Here is an 18075-nt window from a genome sequence, read left to right as displayed (position 1 = left end):
TTGGGGGGGAGTCTTTCTTCTGGGGGGGGGGGAACCACACAAACAAAAACCCCAACCTTCTGGTAAAAAGTCATTATTTAGATAAGATTGGTTGCTCAGTATTTTGTGATCTACTATAGTTTTGCCTAATTTTTTTTTTTTTTTGGTCAAAAAGTGACCTGTTCTGTTTCATATATGAAAGGTGCACATTAAAAGAATATGAGCTAGCAAATATCTTTACTGAAGCACTGTTGGCAGCCGAGATCACTGACAACTTCCTGGCTGTGATTCATAATCTATATTGGTGCCTTTGAGACAGCAAGCTATTGATTTTTCCCAGTCTATAATCCAAGACCATATACACAGCTTGTTAGACATCTGTGGGAATATAAACTGAGTTTTGATACAATTTAGGGAGCTTCTGTTAGCGGGGCACTCAGTTTTTGTCTTTGAGAAAATCTTTACACATCTGTATAATCTTGAAGAGATTTTTAACAGATAATTCAATAGAGCTTGGGGGGGGTTTTTTTGTTTGTTTGTTTGGGGGTTTTGTAAACTGTTTCCCTGGGTGAAACTCATATGAAGTAAATTTCAAGTGGGCAATAATAATAAAACATAGGGAAATCTTTCTAATGCTATTATAGCTTTTTTCTTCTTTTTATTTCCTTTGATTTTGTCAAGTATAATTTGGAAGTACTCCTGGTTTTTCATGCTTAATATCTTGTCCATTTTACTTGCCCTTTCCAGGAAAACTTCCCTGTCTTTACTGCAATATGCATGGTACATATGCACAAACAACATTCAAAAGAACAATCATTAACTGCAATGCAGTTTCTCCACAATAAAACGATTTAAGAATAAGTACACTAAAAATCTTCCAAAAAATATACATAGCTAAAAATATATTTCTTGGGTTCAAGCCACTGCACACACTCCCTGATTTAGTAAAGTAACTACACTCAGTGTTAATTTTCTGTCTTCTGAGAGTAAGCTAAGAAAAAAGAAGAGGTTAATACAGTTTGAAGCTTATGCACTAAGGTAGGAATGTCATAAGGAACAGTCTTAATATATGTTTTTTTAAATATTATTTAATATTTGTCCAAGAATACTTTAAGAGCTACCATGTAAGGAGAAAATAACTGAAGAGCTTTGTGGATTTCAGATGACAGAAATATCTGAGTGCATGTCATCACATTGCATGTTAGTCTGGAAGGTTAGGAAAATATTTACACAAAGTCTCCAAAATCAAAATAAAGCACTCTTGACTGTATGCGAAGTATAATTTAGCTAAACTTGGATGATCCAGAAACCATATAGTCAGAACTGGGTAATTGCTCATTTTCTTTTATATGATAGAAAAATTTTCTTAAAACAATAAGAGGAAAAACAAAATGTTGGGATGCATATATATTTTAGCAAAAAATTATGTTGAAAAACTGGACCAATTTTCATAAGTAGTAGAAAAAAAATGAACTCTATATTAAATAACATGAAACCAAAATCTCATTGGCATAGACTGTTTCTAAATAGAATTTTGCAAATGACCATTTCAAATCTATATTTGAAAATAGTTTTTCATGCATTGTAAAGTTTGGGGTTTTGGGTTTTTTGGGGTTTTTTTGTCTAGCTCATTTATCTATAATTTAATTGGTTTTCAGGAAAATAAATTAAGTCCCTAATTCTTCATATGTTTATACATTTTATCAACCTGAAGATCATGAGTAGATCAACTGGATTAGTATCATGCTTTAAGTTAAACAAAAGACAATGTTTTTGCAAGGTCAGAGATACTGGAATGTACAAAAGTTAGAAATCTAGAATAATGAGTAGATAGAATATGTAAAAAGGAGTTTATTAATTTTGTTTCAATCTAAATGAAATGGTGTAGTGTACAACATTACTGGCCACTGTTCATATCATTTTTATAGTCAGATTCAAGCTGAACTATGTACAGAAAACCTTTAAATAAGACCCTCAAAAAATTAAAGCAGTTATTTTTTATTCTATGCTTAATTACTGTTTGGGATAATCTTAGTCCTTCCTGTCTTTATCTTTCACACTTTCCTATCCACCTGCTGGGAGCTAGTAAAGAGCAAGAAGACAACTTATGTGGACTGACCCTGCCAATGCAGACTGCAAAATGAAATATGAAGGACAAAATGATAAAGAGGCAAGGAGAATATGTTGAAATTTGGGATGCTAATAATAGGTCGCCAGGTTATCCAGACAAACTAGTTTCAAGTGGGAAATCAAAGGATTATCTCTTTATTTTATGCTTCAACACTTTCGTTCTAATGCCAAGCAAAATATTTGTTATTCATTATTTCTGGAAATCTGAGAGGAATTTGGATCCATTCATCATTTCAACAATGTGAGAACTAGATCATCCTTGCTCATATCACAAGAAGGTAAAGGAAAAGGAGAGTGAGCAGACACTGTGCTCATGAGCACTTTAGAAATGCATGTGATGATAAAAGTGATAAAGTAGGAGGTGGAGTGTAGTTATCAACAGCAGATAACACAGTTTTACTAAACAAACTGCTGTCCTTGGAGTAAGTAGTTCAAAATTGTTCTACCTACGTACAGGTACATAGTTCAGCAAAGGTTCATCTCATTCAAGCTCAGATGCATTTTAAAAAGTGGTTACATAATGAAGAGAAATGTCAGTGCTTAGTGCATGTCTCTCTAGGTCTGTACGCTTACAGAAAGGCTGGAGAGAAATGCTCCTTAGTTATAATTTTCCAACTGGAATGTTACATACTCAACTATACAAAAGATACAGAAATTGCAGACTGACCTGTTAGTTGCCCTTTCCTATCTTCTAAATTCCGTATTGTAACAAATGCTGTTTTCCCAATGTGAAAATAAGAGTATGATTATATTCAAACCCTACTGTGTGAGGGACAAGTACTTCCATCTTTACTCTTTTATTGCTCAGCAAAACTTGCACTCACTCTTCACTCAACCCCCTTTTACCAGCTGCCTACTACAATAGTCACAAGCTATCTTTTAATGAACATCATATGGCAAAAAATAAACACACCTTTTGAGAGTTCATTTGCATATTTAGTTATAGGAAAGGATAAGAACACGGTAACCAAAATGCATCCACTGTTCTTTCATCCAGAGACAAACTCTACTGAGTGTCAGCAGGTAGTGTAAAAGTCAGTGTCCTCAGCCAGGATATTCTAAATATCCTTTAAATAAGGATATCAGTCTACACACAGAAAGGTATCCAATGCCTGTAGCACACCATTGTAGGCTTAAATTGTGCAAGCTTTTCAAGAGACCATACCTTCATTTTGCCTTTTGGTAGCTTATAGTTCAAGTCTGCCTTGTCCTCAGCTAAAGTAAGGGAGTAAGTTCTAGAGTAATAAACCTAGTAAGTTATAATCCCTCTTATTTTTATGACCTAGGATCTGGAAATCGGCACAGGGCAGAAACTGGGCAAAACCCACTTTATATAGGGATGCAATGTGTTGTAAAGATCATTAGGTATATGCCAGGGAAGGGAGTCACAGCATATGATTATCACTTGGTTTTGTGAAGGGATGAGATAAAGGACTTGTTATTTGGAAACCCCTTTTTTAAGGAAAGTCCTAAGGGCCAACTGCCTCGCTAGATTTATGATTCTAAGAAGCAGGGAGAGGGAAAGCAATGGTGACCACCAGAGCCAATGAAGAGAGAAGGGTATACCTTTTCCCTGGTATGTGAGAGACCAAGTAAGTCTAGAAAATTCAACTTTCTATTTATTTAATTATGAATAAGACTCTGTCCTCCCAGGTAGATGAAAAGCAGGGAATCTTCCCAAAGCAAACACTGAAGGGGAATTTTTTGAACCCTGTGAAGGCCTCCATGATTTGATAAAATTAGCAAATGACCTGTAAGTATATATTTTGAATTGGACAGCTTTTTATACATCAAAAATAAGAAGGGACATTGGTCCCTTAAATTGTCACCATATAATTGTATAAATAATGGAGGACTTCAAATATTTGCTATAAATAACTGAAAACCTGCTATTTCAGAATTCTCTTTATTAGCCCATTACATAGAAAGAAAAATTCAGTGACACTTTATCACTCTGTCTGTGAGCATTAGAAAGAGGTAACTGTTTCTTAATGTTTTAGATACCTTCAGAACCTCTGTATTTAGTGGATTTAAATTAGATTGACTAACATCACAGAACCTCTAATTCACTAAATCGCTGCTTCCAGAATAGCATTTGTGTTATCTGCAGATGAAAAAGATGTATAAGAGAAAAACTGAGAATGGGGATATATTTTGTTTGATATTTTTATACCAGCAACTACAAACCTAACTTCTGAAGCTCAGCCATCTCTACTTTAAGGATGGATGATTATTGCTCTTTAACCTGCTTCATTTTTTCTCAGAAAAATGTATTGTGTATTCTTGCCTCAGATATGGAGAACAATAGAGGGAATATTTGCACAGTCCACAGGGCTAAAGTAGAGACCACAGGTTCCTAGGTAAGCAATTATTTTAATGAAATATTAGAATATTTCTATGAGTAATTATGAAGATTGTCATTTAATGTGAAACATGTTAGGACTCGTGTTTTAGTGGGTTTCCAGTTTTTAAAGGATTTTTTTTTTTCCTAGCAAGTCCCAGAACTCCCATTCACTTCAATGGTAGCTGCAGGTGCTGAAAATCCATTTGAATGGTCCATACTGATTTGAAATTTTGCAGTGGTCTTTCTCTCACACACATGCTCACACATGTTCCTCTTTACCCTTCTTTCGTTTTTCCTCCATCTGCCCAAGATTAAGACCAATTTCACCAGACATGGATACTCATATAGGGGAGGTATGAATGTTACAAAGAAGCAGTTAAATGAACTGGGGGTGAAAAGAAAGAAAAAAAAGGTGAAGTTCTCATGCCTTTTTTCCCCCCTCCCAGAACTTTTTAAAATGAAATGCAATCTTATAGCGAGGAGGTAGGTTTCCTAGAAAATTAATTGAGACTCAGGGTACATGCAGATGAGTGAATTCTTTTAAAAGCACCTCTAATGCATTTTTACAAGGGTCATTGTGTTTTACAACGTGAGAAAAAAAAAGAAAAAAAAAAGAAACAATCACATTTTTACTAGACTTGAAATAAAAATAGGCAATTGGAAATGCATTGTAAACAGGATTATTCAAACTCAGCTTGCCTTAAGATAGAAGCAGCTTTTAAGCAGGCTGTTACATAAAGGTCCGGTATTTCTGAGATTTTATGAGAGTAATCTAATGCATTGGTCAGGCAAGGTTAAGAATAATGCCCTTGCAGTCTCCCTAGATGCAATGATAGTGTTTGATGTGAATAAAAAGGCTACACTTTCTGGGTGTTGGTGAAACTGAACTGCACAGACATGTATTTGGGGATTTGAGTATGAACTTCAATATTCCTCAGGAAAAAAAAAAAAGTAATAATAAAATATCGACAACCTTTTTGAATCTTTTTTCCTGAGTTTTGTGCTTATGCTTCGTTGTCCATCTTTTCCTCCTTTCTCCACATTAGCTTTCAAAACACTTCCTGAGGCTTTTAGAAATGTCGTAAACTTACTGTATCATTACTGATGCATACAAGCAGGAACATAAATGAATACTGTATGTGGATGATATTCTTTTTATAACCTATCCTGATATTTCAATCCTAGCTATTACACTGTTCATAAATCAGTTTGGGATCCTCTCTGGCTTTAAAAGTAATTATAATAAATCCAAAGATATGTTTATGTATAGGAGGCCAATTGAACCCTTTGCTTTTCAGTTTCCATTTAAATTGGTCTCCAGAGGTCTTACCCCAGGTTATTTATTCCTTTTTCTTTAGATCTGCTGTACAGACTTAATCTTGCTTCTCTGCTTTGTAAAATTCAATAGACGCTGTACAGGTGGTTTCCGTTCTTTCCTTTTTTTATTAGGGGAAAGAGCTGTCATTAATTAAAAACAAAATGCATTTTGTATTTTTTCTCTGATAATAAATACACTTACTAAGAAATTGTGAAGACTGGCTTAAGAAATGTTTCTAGGTGCCTTGAAAGCAATTGCTCAACTCATTTACTTATTTAAAACAGCACAAAAAATGTGTTAGTCTGCTCTGCAATTTTTCCATTTGTCTGACTGTTAAGTATAATTCAGCTTCTAAGTCCTTTCTTTCTGCATCTTTCTGACTGATTAAATTCTCATACAGAAGTCATACCAAGGTAAGTTTGCATGTCAGTAGGTGTGGATCAGAGCAACAGAACTGCATGGCTGGAAAGCTTTGTCTGATCACACAGACTTCTGATTTCACAAAGCTATTCTTCCAGAAATGCAGCAAATGCCAGAGTATCTTGAAAGAGGTCAGCTGAGAGAGAAGATGCAAATCTTAGCAACGACCTGCTAAGAGCAATGTAAGAAATAAGGGAATTTGTTACATGAAACATATACCTAAGGAACACCCTTCCACAGCATTTTATTTCACCTTCATTTTATTGCCATTTATTCTCTAAATAAAAAAATGTGAGCCACATATACAATTCAAGTCTGTGAGTAAAAATGTCCCTTTTCAAGTATAATAATTCATCAAATAAATATCAAATATTTCAAATCCTTTACATTGTCTTTACAGGTGAAACATATGACTCCTCCTTTATAATAGAGATAAAATATGGTGCTTCATATGAATCACAGCATCATAGAATCATTGAGGTTGGAAAAGACCTCCAAGATCATCGAGTCCAACCATCGACCCAACACCACCACCCACTAAACCATGTCCCTAAGTGCCTCATCTAGATATGCTTTAATTCTGAAATAATTTCTACTGTGAGAGACCCTACTTCAACGGTTTGATGAAGCATATGAGGAGGGATATTTATGAGGAACAGTACTGTGCTGAGCTTAGTATGCATCGAGACTGTTTATGTCCAGGAGCTGCCAGAATTTGCAATTCAGAAGGGAGAGGAGAGGAGAGGAGAGGAGAGGAGAGGAGAGGAGAGGAGAGGAGAGGAAGAAAGAGCAGTTTTGTAAAAGAGGCTTTTTCTTTTTTTTTTAAGAAAGTTGACATGTGTAATTAATCACAGGAGTCCAGAGGCTGTGGCTTTAAGAACACTGCAAGTTATCAAAAGAAGGAGAAAGAAATTTTCAAATGGTGGTCTGGAACGTGGGAGCCTTTCTAGAGATTGAGACTGTAGAATTAAGAAATGCTGGGCACTAATTAAAGATGAACCAAAAAAACAGACTAGAAAAAAGGTCCCAACCTACAAGGACAAGATAAGCAAGTTAGCATAAGAACTTTTATTTAATCACTCACCAAAAAGATTCAAGTTTTCTCTCTTTAAAGTACAGAGAAAGTTTGTTCTGATTTTTTGCTTTTTTATTTATTTTCTGTTTTTAATAGCACAGCCCTAGTTTAGAAATCCTCTGGAACATTCATTTGTAAGAAGGTAGAACACTTCAACTTCAGGGCTCTGATTAGCTCACTGTCGCATCATGATGTGCCTTACCATTTTTAAATTACCTCACATATTGTTTGGAGGATTGATATCTATTTGCTACTAAAGGATATTAAACAAACTGGCCCAAATTCTTTTTTGCTAATTCAGGTGAATAGTCCCAAATGAACCTGGCTTGTTTACAGGACAGTCTTTCCTGACAAGGTATTGCACAAACACATCATAAATATTAATCCCAACTATATAATAATGAAACTCTTCAAAATTAAAGTAATCTCAGTGTTCTAGATGCTTTCAAATTTCTTTGTTTTTCTCATTTTTTTTCTAGATTTGAGATATTAGTTATATTTCTGTTTAATTCTGAACAACTATGTTTTGGAATGCCAGTTTAATATATGGATTTATTAGCTCATCCCATATTCAAAAATTGCCATAGTCTTATCCTGACCTACTTGTGAAAAATACAGATTGAGGAAATGATCACTGTGTTTGGATATGCACTAAGATCAATGCCTTCTGAACCAAGTTAAAGTCCATCTTCAGTCTAGCCCAAGCCTTTACTTGGAGTTGCATCTGTCTTCATAAAATCAGACTGGTCTTGGTGGTATGTGTTTTGTTTTGTTGGGTATTTTTAACAAAGAAAAAGTAATTTCTTATCCATTCATTTCCAACTGACTGACATCCTCCTCTGTATCCCCTCCAATAGAATGAGCTCCTCACAATCTTGAAATTGAATCGAGACCTTGAAACGTATTTTAGTAATGTTTCTTTCTTTAGAAACACACTTTTACACAAATGAAGCTATTGACATTTTGCTGGGAATAAACATCATGTCTGTAGACACAGCCTGTAGGATCCGGAGCCTATTAGGTTCTGAGATGCCATTTGGTTTTCAAGTGAATACTTAGTGCTGATTTTGACCTTAGGACTATTTATGAGGTGTACACTCCTGTCTGCCATGGAGACATAGATCTTGGAGACATTCAGTGTGCTACCTGTAAGGTTTTAAAAAAAAGAAGGCTAGTACTCAGGGTTCTCCTTCTAAGTCTGTCTGTCTTCCCATTTTTCTTCTGAGGATCCCTGGATATGCAAATCATGAGGCTATGCTGGAAGGCTTATCTGTTTTGCAAACCTTTCGTGGGCAGGAAGGACATGAGGGTGGCAGTAAGCATTTTTCTACTGGATATATAAGTAGAGGTTCAAAAATTTCATTGAACTATCTATATTATTGCACAACAGTTTGGATGGCAAACAGGATTTACTGTGGATAATATTCACCTTTGGATGTAATTTGAAAGCTCTCTGCGTGTCTGAACATATAGGGTTTAGAAATATTAACAGGCGCTTCTCAATGTCCTTGGTTCTCTTTCAAATAGTTTTTACATAATACCTGTGTGTGTGCCTACATATATACAAATATTTATGTTTGGGTTTTGGGCTTTTTTTACCATGATTGTGGTACTCAGTAAAAGGAAATAATTTGATCCAAGCCATACTAGGATCAGTGAGAATCTTATCATTGATTTTTCTGTGTAAATATATTCAGTTCTCAAGTATCCAACTCTGGTCTCAGTTCCAGACACAGTGTTGTGATTGCTGAGTGCTGCCTATCTCTAATTCTTGTGTAATTGTATTATACCTGGTCTTACATAAATCCAGAGAATAGTCTTTTTGAATAATCGTGTTTTAATATGAATAATGGAGATAGTATGCCAATAGAGAGTGACAAATTTGTGAGATATTCAGGGTAACACTCATCAACCTCATTTTCATTATTTTCGTGCTTATCCTTGGAACTTTTCTTGGTATGCATCTTTCTGTTTATTACACTATTGGCAACTGCAAAAGACATTCAGGTCAAGTAGACTCAAAAACATTCTGACAAATAAAGCTACATCATGTAGCTATATGATAGCAGTTATGTACATGAATTCTATGAAAATGAGAATTGCTTTTTTAAGATATTTTTTATTTTCTTAGACTTTTTTAAAGTACATTTCAGAACTCTGTATTGAAGAGGTTAATTAGATGCTATAATCTCATATTCAGTGAGGGTTATATCACATTATTAAACTGGCCTAAAAGATGGGGTAGCATTTTAAATGTACCGACTTATGCCCGTACTGTGTTTTGAGCTATAAGGTCTACAAAACTGAAGGAGTGTTTTGCATGTCTTTGTGTGTAGTTCCATTCTTTATTTGATAGTTTGTAGGCCATTATGTAAGACAAAGGGATGACCTGACTGAGACATACACATAATGAATGATAATGAACGAAGTTGGATAATGCTATTTAAATGCTATTTATCTTCTTTTAGAACTTAAGAGCAGGGAAGAAGCAACTAATATAAAGAGTACAATTAAAAACCGAGGAAATAATCTTTTTATATAATTCTTAACTTTGGAACTCAGTCCCAAAGATATCTGACTCCTGATTTCAACAGGATTCAGAGCAGGGATAAGTCTCTATGACATATTTTTATTAATTAAAAATATTAAGAGTGAGTAAACAAATGAGAAATTATTGTGAAAATCAATAAAGAAAAGAATGGTGAAAATAAGGCAGAAATTCAAGAGTAAATGTGGACTTAGTGGTATATTACCTATTTCTTTTGCAAAGCTGTAAAGATATACTTACAAACTAGATAATAATTTAAATGGGGAAAATTAGGAAACAAATTTATTAAGAGGCATGATTTACCTTAAAATTATTGCCTCAGAAATACTCATTGCTGAAAATAAACCTGAGGGAATGCTTTTCCACTTATTATAAGTCTGAACCTTGATCTTGCAGTATGCTGAGGTTTGCTTTTTGGGCTGTGTGCTTTAATTGTTTTTGGCTCAGCACCATGCTGAATTGCAACCCTGGCCTTTAACTGCTAAGAAGATATAACTCTAGTAAACAGAACAACATATCCATAGCAACCTACAGTTTTAGTTCTAACTTTTCAAAACACAAAATGGTAATTATTTTTTTTCTTTATATTTTTATATTCCTATGGCTCATAATAGCAATGATGACCTCCTGGCTGGGCATTTCCAAGCTATTAATGACAGGCTGAGTTATGCGACCTTGACTTCACCTGCAGCCATTAACTTTTCTATCTAGTCATTAACTGCTGAGAAATGCCCTCCCTTTTGGTCATTATTTCTCTTATATGCATTTCTTAAATAGGCATTTTCTGTAACAATTACATGTCAGAGTAATTTCATATTTTTTTATTAATAAGTACTATCTTATCTTTGTGTTCAAGCCACAGAGATCCTTTGACATCTAGCAGCTTGCACATCATTTAAGTTTGTAAGGAAGAGGTCATCATTTATGCACAGGCAAATGGGAGACAGAGGGCTTAAAACATCACATTTTACATGGGAGGAAAAAGCCTTGCATCGTTTGAGTTAAATCTATGGCGCATATTCAGAAATGCTGAGGAATTCATTTTTAGATCGGGCATTTAGATGTACAATGTATGCCACAATACCAGCTAGAAAACCCTTAGCATTAATAGTAAAGGTGACCTCTAAGTTATCCCTTCTGACTACTGGATCTTTAGACAAAATGGTTAGTAATTTCACTGGGATTAATTTGCCAGCATTTTGCAGACCCTTATCTTATTTTCTGGAACTCATAGAGGGATCAGAATCCACATGATATATTTCTCTTATCTGTCAGTGCAGCAGCATAAGATAAAAGAAGATTCTTATTGAATGGATATATTTTTCATTGTCTTTCATACCATAGATTAAATGGGACTTGTATGATTTTTCTTCTCCTGATAGAGCAAGCCATACTTTTGCATAAATAACTTCTCTGTAATTTAGGAACTCTTATGAAGAGCTCAGTAATCAATTTTTTTAGATGCTGTAATTAGAGACCTTACCTGGATCAAAAAACAAATGCTGCTGGAGGGGAGAAAGGTTGTAGAGTTATTTTCAAGGGTGGGACTTAGTTGTCCGAACGAATGACAAAGAATATTATCATATATGCCTGGAAATGTCAGCAACAGAGGATTTGTTTAATTTGTTTGTTCCTGTAGCTCAGACATACAGTTATACTTCTGTAAACAATGTTTGTTCAATGAAGTGCTTAGTCCTTCGCATAGGAAATTTCTCTGACAATATCCTTGACTAACAGGAAATATCTGCCCTATGAAAAGAAAAAATGTTTCCAGGAGATAAAATTTGTTGTTCTTTTCACTGTTATTTTATTTAGGTGTCTGGTTTATTAGAACATATCATCCTAATTTTGTACAATAGAGGGAAAAAAAGCAGAGAGAGGTGAACGAGGCCAAAAGAACGTAAACTAAAGAAGTAAACTCTGCAAATCTTGACAAATGCAACTCCACCAGTAAGTGACAATATAGGTGAAACATTTCTCTTTTAAACTTTTTTCCATTAGTTTTTTGACAGGAGTACACTAGTTCAGCTTTAATGAGATTCTAGTGTAAAAACTTCAGGGCTAAATAAAAGAAACAAATCAAAAGGACCGGATGATTGCCATTTAATGTGAAAGAATGAAAGTGCAAACAATCATTGTATGACATCTAGCTGTGCTAGTCACTGCAGAATGACAGGTAGAACAATTCAAAGTTACTGATCTAAAGATGGAATAACAGCTCATATGTTTGAAGTGCTCAGAAGATGAAGAAATAAAACAGACTCTAAGATAAGACATGGTTAAGCCTTTTAAATTCCATGCCTTATTGTCAGTATCATTTGAACGTTTTTGTACACTTTTTTTTTTTCCCCCTCAGAAACTATTTTATCGAAGGAATTACTTTTAAGAGCTGATTTTTATTATTATCCTTCAGGCTGAATGGTATGCTTTGTTTTTCAACAAGATGAGAAAAAATGTATGCAATGAAAAGTATATTACTAGTTTCCTAAGCACCCATATTGCATATATTCAGAAGTATGTATTCTGAGGGTATATTGTTAAGCTGTGCATTTTAAGCAAGTTCAATAATTCACATGCTAATTTACTCTACAGGTAGCCTGACTTTTTTAACATGCAACATAACAAATTTGTTATGAATTTCTGTTTATGCGGTCCTTGTCTATTCTTTTCTTGATATTATTTTACGTCTCTAAGGAAAATCACCTATTCTTTCTTTCAGCAAGCCTTTTTATCAGTGAAATAACCTATTCTAGTTACTGCTGGAAACAATAATCTGTAATTGCTGCTTTCAGTCCTAATTTGGCCTGTCCCTAGTTTTTCATCTCAATCTAATCTAAACCTATTTGAGCAAATAAAATGATATTTACCTCATCCTCTGTTACAAGCTTTCAAGATTACAGGCTTCAGGAAAAATCAATACAAAATACCAGCTTAGCAGCAGGTTTGTGCTCAGAAAGAATGCTAACTTTTCTTTCCTGCATTTTCTGACTCTCTACTCCCCTGGAGTGAAAGCAAACCTTAGACTATAAGGAATGAAGGGGAAAAAAAGAAACACAAAAACCCCAGCCTTCAATGATGTGTTTGGTTCATGGTTAGTAGCCACTTTTGAGCTTACAAGCCGAAGTGCAGTGCATGGTCAAGCTCCTAACCTTTAGCTTCTGCTTCCACACCACACATCTTACAGAGTTCACCAAAAGGAAGGATCTCGACCTCTCGGATGATTTTTCAGACTCAAATACCATCTTCATTTATTATTTATTTGCTTCAAGCAGTTGGGATTTGAGGTATCATCATACCTGACTGACTGATTTAAGGAAGTGGCCACCTCTCTGTGGGGGAATCTCATGGGAATAAAATCCTATTACTTTCCAAAAACATTACTTCATTTGCTGCCTGAAATAAGCTTTTGATGAAAACATTTGAATGTTGAGTTTGTAAACAACCAAGAATTCTCAGCAGTGCTACCTTTTTTTTCTTTTTTTTTTTTTAATGCTGAAAAGGATGTCTAATTGTTTTTATTTTGATTTTGTTTTGTTCTGTTGTTGTTAGGCTTTTTGAACAAGAAACCGATGGGTCTTTATAATAATTAAACTACCTATCAAGCTTTTCAAATTATTTGTCCTCTCTCTTTTGTAACAAAACAGGAAAGTTCTTCCTTTTAAAACTTGTGTTGGATTTCTCTTTCATAGCTCTCTCCACAGGCTTCCTCTTCCCACCCCCACCTTGTGAATAGTCTCTGATTTGAAAAATTATGAGGAGTTATTTGGTCTCTCTTCAGGCCCTGTGGGATCATAATCATGTAATAGTTATGTAGTGTTTGAAAGAAGCTCTAATCCAAGTCAAATATTTAACTTAATCACCCCTTTTTGAAGTATTTAATTCAGGACTCAAGTTTTCTCAGGTAATTAACAAAATAGGTATGTCCTTTTCTTTGGATGCCTATATGAGTAACACAGACACACCCAAAAAAGTAGATCACCTAAGTTTTTATTTCCCCAAGAATAGTAACAGTCATATCAATGCATTTAGGGGGAAAAAAAATCTTTTAAATAGGAGATTAAGACCTAATTGTAGTCACCTAACTGTGGTTACTAAATTAGTACCCTAGTCACTCTAGACACAGAAGTAATCAATGGAGGGAGATAAGCACCTTCAGAGTGCTTGAGTCTTAGGTGAACTGAACTGCCCTTTGGAGGTGCTTATTTCTTTTCATTGAATATAGAGGGTGACTGAGATAACTTCAGGTGATTAATCCTAAACTTATTTAGGATAAATCCTAAATGATAATTTTACTGCCAGCATCTTCTAAGCCATAAGACCCTTATTCTGCAGATCTTCTGTCACCCATATAGGTATTCTCCAGAAACCCAGAGCGGCTGAAGTGTCTATTAGCTTCTAGTTCAACCCCAACAGAAACAACAAAAGCTTAGGAAAAGCAGTTCCTCCACATAATTACTTTTTTCTTCTTTAGAGTGATTTGTTAGATGCAAGTCTTTGAAATATGATAGAACATTATTGCACTCCTCTTGTGTGTCCAAGATTTGCCAGTGTTTAGATGAAGTCTCTCCTGCATCTTTCTTTTTCTCTCTAGTCCTCCTTACCTGTGGTAATGATTTATCCTGTAGTCTCAGATGATTATGTGTCTCCTTTCCAAAGAGAAAAATGGGACAGCTTACACCGCCCAGAGCTGTTGTTCCAAGATCTCCCCAGATTCTTTTATCACTTACATTCAGCTCATGTTTTGAGGCTATATTTTCTTAATGAAAACCAAAATCTGAGAAATAGGATTTTGAAAAAAATCACTAGTATTTTATACCACTGGGTATTGGTCCCATTAAGCTTTGTGAAGCTTGATCCCCATTTTTTAATCTGACATGAATTATTGTGATCAAATTGCCTGTGTATCTGTCAATCATGCCGATAACTTTTGAAGTCTTTGACCAATTTCAAGCAAATTTGACATACAGGTAAAAGTCTTAAGAATTCTAAATTTCTTCAATAGTCTGATACTGCCTATCCCATCCATACACACAATTATTCTGCCAGCAATGAGGTGTTGTGTCCTGTTTAGCTCAGGACCACAACTGGACCTTTAGCTTCAGTTTACCCCTGTGTAATTTATGGACTCCATTAGTTGTTTTGAAGAATCTCTCAGCATTTTAGGCTAGATTTACAAATTTAAACTCACCGCATCTATATATAATTTTGACCAAAACCTTGACCAAGGAATTCTGTTCTATTCCAAGAGCTCTTTTACATTTAGTTTTCACCACTCCCTCTGTAGCTATTTACAGAGAAAACTGGCTGACATAATACAATCGTATAGCATAGACAGTTATATCAGTTAAAGGTGTTCATACACTGGTGTAATCTCTTTCTAAAAATTTACAAGAGTTTTCACTGACTGCTACAGAAAGTATTTCACCATGACAAAATAAACACCTTTAACTGACTCATTAGACAAGTGCAGAGGGCAGTGTGCACTCAGTGCAAACGACAATTTCTTTTTTTTTTTTTTAAACTCTATGACGTCTTATAGCAGAATGTTTTTCTATGTCTATGATTTTTAGGAAAAATCAAGTGGAAGTAACTGAAAATCAGCAGAGTTTGGGGTTCATCCTGATTAGCTGCCTGGACAGACTTTCTGTGTCAAGGGACAAGGGATAGTTTCTTTAAGGAACTACTGCTAGATCATTTAAAGTAATTAAGCAGCTGAAAATGTAGACAAAGTGACCCCTTAAGTTTATCTTCCAAAAATGTGGTGCCTGAGGATTTTGGAAGATTCCAGGAGATGCCATTTGAATATTTAATAACTATATAACTTTAAAAAACTGGTAAAAGATCAGTATCTTTCTCTAAGTGTCACACTGAGCCAATGATGCAGTGTGGACCCATCTTCAGCCCAATCCAGTTTTGGTTATTTTTGAAGAAAAAATTATGGGATTTTTTTTTTTTTTTGGTGAACAGAAACAATAGTCATTCTCATCTACCAAACTTAAAAATATTTGAAGGAGGGAAGAGATGCTTCAGCACAGTTTCAGCTGAGAGAAGCTGGAGAACACAGAATGCCTAACTGTGGCTATTCAATCATCGTTGATCATGGACTGTAGTAAACTCCAGTGGAAGGTTAATGGGTGGTTGCTAGACCAAACTCTCCACAGTGCCCAACCCCGGCTTGTGCACAGCAGTAGGAGATGGACATCACAGTTGGGAACTGCAGTGAGTTTGCACAGGAGCTGGTTATAGCCGCTAAGTATCCCAAGAAGTACCTAGCAGTTTTTCCCTAGCAGAGCAAAAAGAACAGTAGAGCAAGGACAGGGCCAGTTTCATCCAGTAAAAGCCAAAAGAAATGTCTTTATTTTTCAGAAACATCTTGGGCCATGGAATCCATATTAGCAGACACAGGAACACAGGAGATGGTGATACTGTTACAAGTATTGAATATATTCAGAGAATATATTCAAGCAGTAAAGTGCCATGTTAATAGAAACATTACATCCTTACATAACTGTCCGTAAGATTTTATTCTACTATGATGCCAGTGGTTAGGAGTGACACAGTGTAAGCTTCTGTGACGTAATGTAACCAATGAAGAGAAATAGTTGCCTCCGGAGGACAGTTCAGGAACTATATATTGGGAGAGACATTTAAATGATGTCTATTTACTCCCCAGTGCTCCTCCAGTCCATTTATTTTAGCCACTTGTTGTTAGCAGTCTTGTATTTCACTGATAAGCTCTTCAGAATACTGGTGTATTTATACAGTTTCTAATACAATGGAGTATTATCTTGTAAACCCTAGGTACCACCAATATAGGAATCAACACAACTACCACTATAAATGGTAACAATAGCACTAATAGTAGTATTCATTAACAATGATAAGAGTAACAAATTCTCTCAATTCCTAATCATGCATTTAGAAGATAAGCTTTTAACAACCTGTCAGTGTTTTTGAAGAAATAATACTTTCTGAATGGTTAAAGGTTGCATAATCTTAATGATATGACTTCCTCTGAAAAGTCTAAATTGATATAAAACGCTGAGAACACAGAGACAAAGGAGGCAGGCTGATTCTTAAGGGCAGCTGCTCTTTCCTCTTCTGAGCAGAGTGACAAGAAAAGGAAAACAAGATAATGGTAGAAGTCACACCTCCACAGCTGCCAAGAAACCTTTGTCTTCCAGAAGGTGGTCAAAACCTAAAATTCTCCCGTAGATGCTGAGAATCAAAACATGGCACCTTCAGACTTAAAAGAGCAAGTCTCAGCCACCTGTGCCACTGAATTGATATTTAAGTACCTTTTGTTATCTCAGGGTGCAGAGACTTCTCTTAACTTTCTAATACTGTCAGGCTCTATATTTATTGTCATCAAAGAGCATGGATATCTCCATGTGTTGTTTTTTCTCCCTGAAAGACTGTTAGGCTCCTCATTTTTTGGTTTTACATGCCTAAAATATCCATTCTAAAACCAATCAAAAAATAGTTCTTTGTTTCTGACCCCACTTCTAGTAATCTAAATGCAGAATTTCCGAGATAAGAATTTGGATCTAAGTCTCACTGCTTTAAGGTGTTGAACCTAACTAATTGTTTCACCTCTCTGAACCTTAAAACCCACAGAATGCCACCACAGGCCCTATTTTTAAACCTCAGTTTTGCAGCATTCCCTCCATTCTTCACTAGCAAATATTCTTTCTTGGTGGTTTAGACCAAGGATCTAAGCTGCACTTTATTGTTCATCCTGCACATCCAATTGTGCAATTGTACCCAGCCAAGCACAGTGTGGGTTTCTGCTTAACATTAATTAAGTAGAACAGATAACTTCTAATACATGGCCTCTGAGTTCTAAAAGTCTAAATTACATCAAAGGAAAAAAGTATAAAAGCTAATGTCTTAAAACTAAACACTACTCATTGATAGAGCCAGGAAATACTGGAGAAGTAAAGGAGCTTTTGGATGCTACACAATGCAGGACTGTTTTGCCCACATGTGCAAGTAATGATAGTCTAGAGGGGAACATATAAAGTCTTTCCAAGAAAAAAAAAACCAAACAAACCATGATAAAGGCTTCTACTTCGCTTTCGTCACATCTAAAAAAAATATTTTATTTGAACCAACACATTTTCTTCTGAATTTGCCAGGAAAGGCAGCAGGATGCTTAATTTGTTTGGGTTATTAAATATAATTTTTGTGCCTTTCCATGTTTTTAAAAAATAAACTTCCTAAAACACCCCAAAAACAAAAAAAAAAAAAAAAAAAGGAAA

The sequence above is a fragment of the Aptenodytes forsteri genome, unplaced genomic scaffold, assembly GCF_000699145.1.
Source record: "Aptenodytes forsteri isolate BGI_AS27 unplaced genomic scaffold, ASM69914v1 Scaffold62, whole genome shotgun sequence".
Lineage (NCBI taxonomy): Eukaryota > Metazoa > Chordata > Aves > Sphenisciformes > Spheniscidae > Aptenodytes > Aptenodytes forsteri.
This window is presented reverse-complemented; position numbering follows the sequence as displayed.